Source organism: Neofelis nebulosa, chromosome 2 (genome assembly GCF_028018385.1).
Source record: "Neofelis nebulosa isolate mNeoNeb1 chromosome 2, mNeoNeb1.pri, whole genome shotgun sequence".
NCBI classification, from domain to species: Eukaryota; Metazoa; Chordata; class Mammalia; order Carnivora; family Felidae; genus Neofelis; species Neofelis nebulosa.
Window position 1 is genome coordinate 32,281,926 of NC_080783.1, and position 6,891 is coordinate 32,288,816.

General features: G+C 39.0%; 1 long non-coding RNA gene across 1 annotated transcript; it reads right to left on the reverse strand.

Moving 5' to 3' along the window:
- Positions 1-520: 520 nt before the first annotated feature.
- LOC131499937 (uncharacterized) lies at positions 521-1,649 on the reverse strand. The gene is made up of 2 exons (XR_009256102.1): positions 1,004-1,649; positions 521-770 (listed from the first exon to the last, which is right to left on the reverse strand). It is a non-coding gene; the product is annotated as an uncharacterized LOC131499937 (long non-coding RNA).
- Positions 1,650-6,891: the final 5,242 nt, after the last annotated feature.

Here is a 6,891-nt window from a genome sequence, read left to right on the forward strand (position 1 = left end):
TTAAGGAATCTACTCCTGAAATCATTGTTGCACTATATGCTAACTAATTTGGGTGTAGATTAAAAAAGTAAAATAAAATTAAAATAAAATAAAATAAAATAAAATAAAATAAAATAAAATAAAATAAATATATATGACTATAAGTTCCCCAGACTCCTTGTAGGAGGTGCTCCTTCTTATCAGTTAAGTCTTACTGATCTCTTGTGAGGTTCTTGTATCTTCAGCTATTCTGCAATCTACAACACCCCAATAGGCAGTGTGTTCAAGGCAGCAAGTTTCCCAAGTTTCCCATGTCAGCAGGTGTGAATACTGTCGTAAGTATACATCTAGCATAACATTTAGTTATTCACAGTTACCAGAGACTAATTACTGAGCATGTCAACAAGACAAGATACTAGTGAGTCAAGTTCTGTGTATACCAAGTAATATAATCTGAGTGTTTATGAACATCAATAAGCATAAACGAGTTACTAGTTAAATGCTTTAAGCTTCATGCAACAGAAAAGCCAACTCAAATGTCTTAATTGATAAAGTTATTTATTGTTTCACATGACAAGAAGTTGAAGGAAGAACAGCTTCAGTGTTGGTTCATTCTACAGCTCAACGATGTCATCAGAACACAGGTTCCTCCTCTCTTCCCACTCTGTGTATCTCTGCGTGTTCTTTTTGGGTTAACTCTCCTCTCCTCACAGTCCTAAAATGACTGTTCCAGATGCCACTTACAGACACAACACTCTGTAGCAGGAAAGAGACTGTTTATTTCCACCGACCTCTTTTTTTTTTTTTTTTAATTTTTTTCCAACGTTTTTTATTTATTTTTGGGACAGAGAGAGACAGAGCATGAACGGGGGAGGGGCAGAGAGAGAGGGAGACACAGAATCCGAAACAGGCTCCAGGCTCTGAGAGCCCGACGCGAGGCTCGAACTCACGGACCGCGAGATCATGACCTGAGCCGAAGTCGGTCGCTCAACCGACTGAGCCACCCAGGCGCCCCTCCACCGACCTCTTTTAAAGAGCCAGGAAAAAATTTCCCAGAGACCTCTTAGAACATACTGCCTTGGCTCTAGTTCAGAATGTTGTCACATGTCCATGCTTAAAACAGTCACTAATGAGAAGATAGGACCACTATTCCGGCTTAAACCAATTATTACCCACTCCCTGGAACGCCCCAGAAGCACAATGGGGGTAGATACATGAACACAATTAGAGTTCTGTTTGTTGCCAAGGAAGGGGAAATGGGTTTTGCTTCTGAATGTCTAAACAATGTCTGAACATGTATATATTAATAGAATACATTTCGACAATTTATGAAATTCTAAATCTTTATCAGTAGTCCTCAATTTTCCCAAGTCTTTTCACAGTAGCTAGTTCATCTGTCAAAGGCCAAAACAGCTTGCAGATATTTATCAAATGACAGATGTTCATTCATCCATCCATTTGTTCATCCAATTAAGATGTGCTGAGTGGGGTACCTATGTGGTTCAGTCAGTTAAGCATCTGACTCTTGCTTTTGGCTCAGGTCATGATTTCATGGTTTGTGAGTTTAAGCCCCACATTGGGCTCTGTGCTGATAGTGCTGAGCCTACTTGGGATTCTCTCTCTCTCTCTATCTCTCTCTCTCTATCTCTCCCCCCCCCACCCTACCCAGCCATCTGCTGCACAGGCATGCTCTCGCTCGCTCTCGCTCTCTCTCTCTCTCTCTCTCTCTCTTTAAAATTAAATTAAATTAAATTAAATCAAATTAAATTAAAACAAAATGTTAACAACAACAAAAAAAGATGTGCTGAGCACGTATCATATTCAAGATAATAGTTCACCATGGAAGACTAAATAATGTAAAGTTTATGTCATCAAGAAGTTTATTATTTGGAAAGTGATAAACTCTAAAAATGATGTAATAGTTTCTTGTGCTATAACATGAAGGTGCTTTTAAGATTAAATTCACACAAGAAATCCATAAGTTCCAAAAAGTTTTCAAGATTTCTGACCTAAAATGTATGAATAAAATTCATGATTTTCTTTAGAGAAAGTAATGGAAACCTTTATGATCAATTATTGAATTTAAGAGTTATAGGAAATTATAGATTTATTCAAATAATCCTTACTGAAAAATATCAAACATAAAATATTTATAGCTATAAAATAGGAATGTGGTGATGGGCAAAAACCCAAAGCAATGAATTTATTTGGGGATGATTATTTTGGCAGAGTTATAATCAGGAATATGATTTTACCATACCTATTATAGATATCAGACTTGAAGTTATTTAGTCCAAGCCCCTCATGTTCTGAGAACTACAAAATAAGAATACATTCTGCCATTAACAGAAAACTTCCAAGGACAGCCCAGGAAAGAACTCCAAACCTGGTGTTCTCCAGGGCACAGGTTTTTTCCTCTGAGATCTGAGCCAGGAAGTTTCTTCTCACATTACTCCTAAACCACCCTCCCCCCACCAAGAAGCATTTCAGAGAAAACCACCCAACTGAATTAAATTGTGCAGAAAAATAAATAAATAAATAAATAAATAAATAATGTGGAAAAGAATACAGAAGGGACCCAAGAGAGAAATTTTTATGGTATTAAGAACAATTCCACTTTTTTGGTTGATTTTTAACTCTTGCTCATCCTAGATAATTCCTGTTTTGAGAATGAGGACCTAATTTATTCTATAAGGAGTTCAGTCACCAAGTAGCAGAAAGGCAAGCATTCTGTCAGGACCTCAGCAGTCCATATGTGTGGGCAGTAGAGAAAGGCACTCTCTGCAGGTGGACATAGCTCTTGCAGGTGAGTAGCTTAAGGGGACCCAAAGGGATTTCAGCCCCCTCCACCCCCTTTGGCTAGGGGCCCTGTGCAGGGCACACAACACATAAATATACACAGTGGGCCTACATGACGGAAAAGAAAAATCTTGGAATTCCTGAGGCTGTTCATGTAGACCCAGAACTTGAATGCCATATACAAAGTCAGGATAAATTCATTTTGCCAGAATCTTTATTCATTACTGACATCCTAGACTATTGGCACAATGATCTTAATCATCTGACCTTTTAGAGGCAATTTCCTCATCTTGGCTGGACAGATCGGACTAAATGCTACATTTGGCTCTATTTTTAAATTGCCCAGATGGGTGTATGACTTGGGGTGCCCACATATGCTGGACTGCTTCCAGAGACTGTTCGTACCTTGGGTGTAACCAGCAGCTGTAGACAAGAGACATGAATGGAGATGAGAGAATGGTAAGAGCCAGGTCAGTGTCCTTCTTATGTAAGTAAAACTGATTTTACCACTTCCCTGTGAAAGTTTGGATTCCAGGGGGTGGTCACTCTTGGTCACCTATAAAATGGTAGCCAAGTGCAGATTGAAATCATGGATGATGGGCAGAAAGTAGGGAGCCAATTCTGAGACAGCTGCTTCTGATCTCTGCTGCACCTACCCCATGTTGGATTGGATTGTGCTACGTGTGGAAGAGTTCACCGTGAAAGTGGTCCTGTTCATTACACTAAACAAGGCCATATTTTTGGGCCCCTACCTGCTGTGACTCAAAATTTGCTTTGTTTCTTTGGAGATTAAAAGGATTTGATGCTTAGAAAAGAGGAGAAAAGGCAAACTGGACTTGAGAGAAGAGTAACCACAATTCCCAAGATTTTTAGGCTTTTAGCAATAATGTGCAGGGGACTGCATCATCATTCAAACAGCTTCTCCTCATCTTTACTTTTAATTTCCCATTTCTTCTACCTAAAATGACTTTCCCTCAGACGAAGTTTCTTCTTCCTTCTTGCATGATCCATGTCCTTCTTTCAAAACAGATGCTTAACATTCACCACTTCCAAGAAGCCTTTTTACACATCCAAACTGATTGCTTCCAGCCCTAAAAATGCAGATGGTGACTGGAACTCAAAGACATAATTGTAACTAAAATTGTGGCGTGGGTCTAAGTCAGCAAACTGCAGCCTGCAGGCCAAATGCAGCCCACAGCCTGCTTTTGAACAGCCCATGAGCTAAGAATGGATTTTACATGTATAAGTGGTTGGGAAAAAAAATCAAAAGAATACTCATATTGTGTAACATATCAAAGTTACATGATATTCAAGTATCAATGTCTACAAATAAAGGTTTATTGGAATGCAGACATGCTCATTTGTTTACATATTGTCTATGGCTGCTTTTGCACTACACTGGCAGAGTTGAATAGCTGCAAGAGACCATGTGGTTGCAAAGCCTAAAATATTTACTATCTGGCCCTTTCCAGAAAAAGTTTATCAATACCTCATCTAAGACATTAAAGGTGCTAGAAATGTTAAATAAGAACACCTCAAAGAAATAGATTTCAGGCAAACCAACAGAACAGAGGTTATCAAAGAGCCACATGAAGGTCTGAGCCCATAATTAAGGCTAAATAGTTACCAAGAGGAGGAGCGTATTTAAAGAAGAAGGAAAAGGGCTACATAAATTCTACCTTTTACATTTAGTAAGTGTGGAGATAATAATGTCCATGTTGCTCACTGTCACATACCCAGTATCTACCCCATTTCTTAGAGCTGAGCAGGTGCTCGTTGAATAGTTATTGAACGAATGAATAGGAAGGAAGGAGGAAGAAGCATAAAACAAGTGAAACAAGAGTTGCACAGGGTTGGGAGTGAAAAAGGGTCCCCAACAGCAATCTCAAGTTTGTCTATCCTTGCATAATATGCCACAGGTTCTCAAAAGTTAGAAGCTAACATACCATTTAGAAGCTAACATATCAATTGTTAATCTGTGCCCAGGAGATGAAAAAATGACCGAATGACTATAGTAATGGCCATGATCCCCATTCAAGCCCACCTTTCCACCCTTCCTCAATCACCAGACACTTATATATTTAGTCCAGAGACAAAATTGAGACTTGAAGATTAACGAGGGGAAGGAAATCAAAGATAAAGCTCATGAAATAAACATCACCACTTGTTGATCTTTGATTAACTGGCTCTTCTTTCCGAAACAGGGCCTCTTTTTCTTTCTCTCTCTCTTTGCTTGCAGGTGACACCCACACATATCCTTCAGTGTTGGCAGAGATGCTCACTCAGATAACAACTGGAGTTCATGCTGCACATTTTCATCTTCATGTGTCATCATCACCAAGTAAAACCACAACTATAGGAAAACAAAGCTGTTTGCTGCTCTTCTGTTTCAACTGACATTTCCACCCAGCTCTCACAACTTGTTCTTTGGAGCCAGAGGAGTGCTTAAATCTGTCATCAAGACAGCACTATCAAGATGCAATGTAAGGAGAATCTAGTCCACCCCTACTCTAGGATAAATTCACCCTTCTGTGACTTTTCGTCCCCTGAATTCCTGGCACTCCAACACCTTTCAAAATTTAATCAAGCAAACAGGATATGAAGCTGGTCTTTGGAAAGCATATATTCTGGCCTTTTGAGTAGCCTCAATAATGAGGTCAGCTTAGAAAAGACAAAATATTCTTGGATCACCTGTATTTCGTCCCGAGCATTTTTCAAGTATGGAGCCCAAGTGTCCACACACCCTGAAAAGAACAAAAGAAATACCGCGAAAGTGTACTACATTCTCCTCTGGACAGTGGTCTGGGTTTCTAAGTTCTGAGAGCCTGTGAATCTTCGAAGGGAAAGCATCCATTCATTTGGGATGCCATCAGAGAAAGTGGAGAGATCCACCCATGCAGATTTGTTCCTTAAGAACCAAACTTCTGAGTACCACTGACGAAAAGTCAAGAGTGAGGCAGTGCCTCAATTTAGGAGACACAAACAAGTTACCAAACAAGGGTCTGGTAATGACTCTCAGACCATTCCAGTTGCTGCTGCTGGTGTGGTGGTTTGGCCTCCATTATGATGGATCTAGAAGTTTCTTTGATTTTTCTCACTCATCCATTATCTCTGTTACAGGCAAGATGAGAGAGGAGAAAGGGTACTGCTTAAAAAAAATCCATATTTTTTATCAGACTAGAGAAAAAAAGGTAATTCAGGGCTGTGAGCAATTATATCATTCAATAGTTATGTAGTTAGAACATGGTGGGAGATCTGTTAGGTAAAGTTATTAAGTTTGCACTTGATTTCACTTTGAACTTGGGTTTCAAGGTGCTAGAACCTTTTTACATAACTAGGTTACACTATTTTTATTAGTCCAATAAAGGAGCACTTATTGAGCAGATTCATTTAATGGCTGATTTTTACCAGTCTTGTCCCTTTCTGATTGAATTGGTTTGTCCAATTGAATTCATGAGTGATTAGCTAAGGTCAGGGTTTTTTGGAGTAGGAGGATGCATATAAACTCATCTTTTTCAAGTTTACCTTTATTAAATTTAATGAGCTCCATTTCAACAAAGAAGAGTCACTTTGGAGAAGAACTCATGGTACACCTATCTGACTTCAGGCCACCTTCAAAGAAGAGTTTGCAATGAAATAAATATGAGCCACTATGTAAATTATCAGACAAGCTCTGTGCCTCTTTTTCAAGGGCCTTCCCCTACCTGCAAGATGATAGCCGTGTGTGTGTGTGCGTGTGTGTGTGTGTGTGGTGATTAACATATCTGATTTGAATTTTCAATTTACTAAAAGTGCCACAATTTTGTTTGTTGTTGGTCTTTTATTTTTAAACTCTTACAAGCCATTAGAGTGTTCAGTTATGAGCATGACAGATAAAGAAGCTGAAATTATCTATCCCCAGCATTCTCATCTGTGAGCTCTTTTTGAATCATAGTCAGGCAAGGCATTTATAGAATTTGCTGGGGTCAAAAAAAAAAAAAAGAGAGAGAGAAATGAGTAGCAGTTCATAGTGAGATGGGATTTTAACTACCAAGGCAACAGTGTTAGAAGTCTCAGTCTAAAGTCATGTTTAAAACATGGTCGATACTCTGTTAAGAGTAAATTTGGGAACTT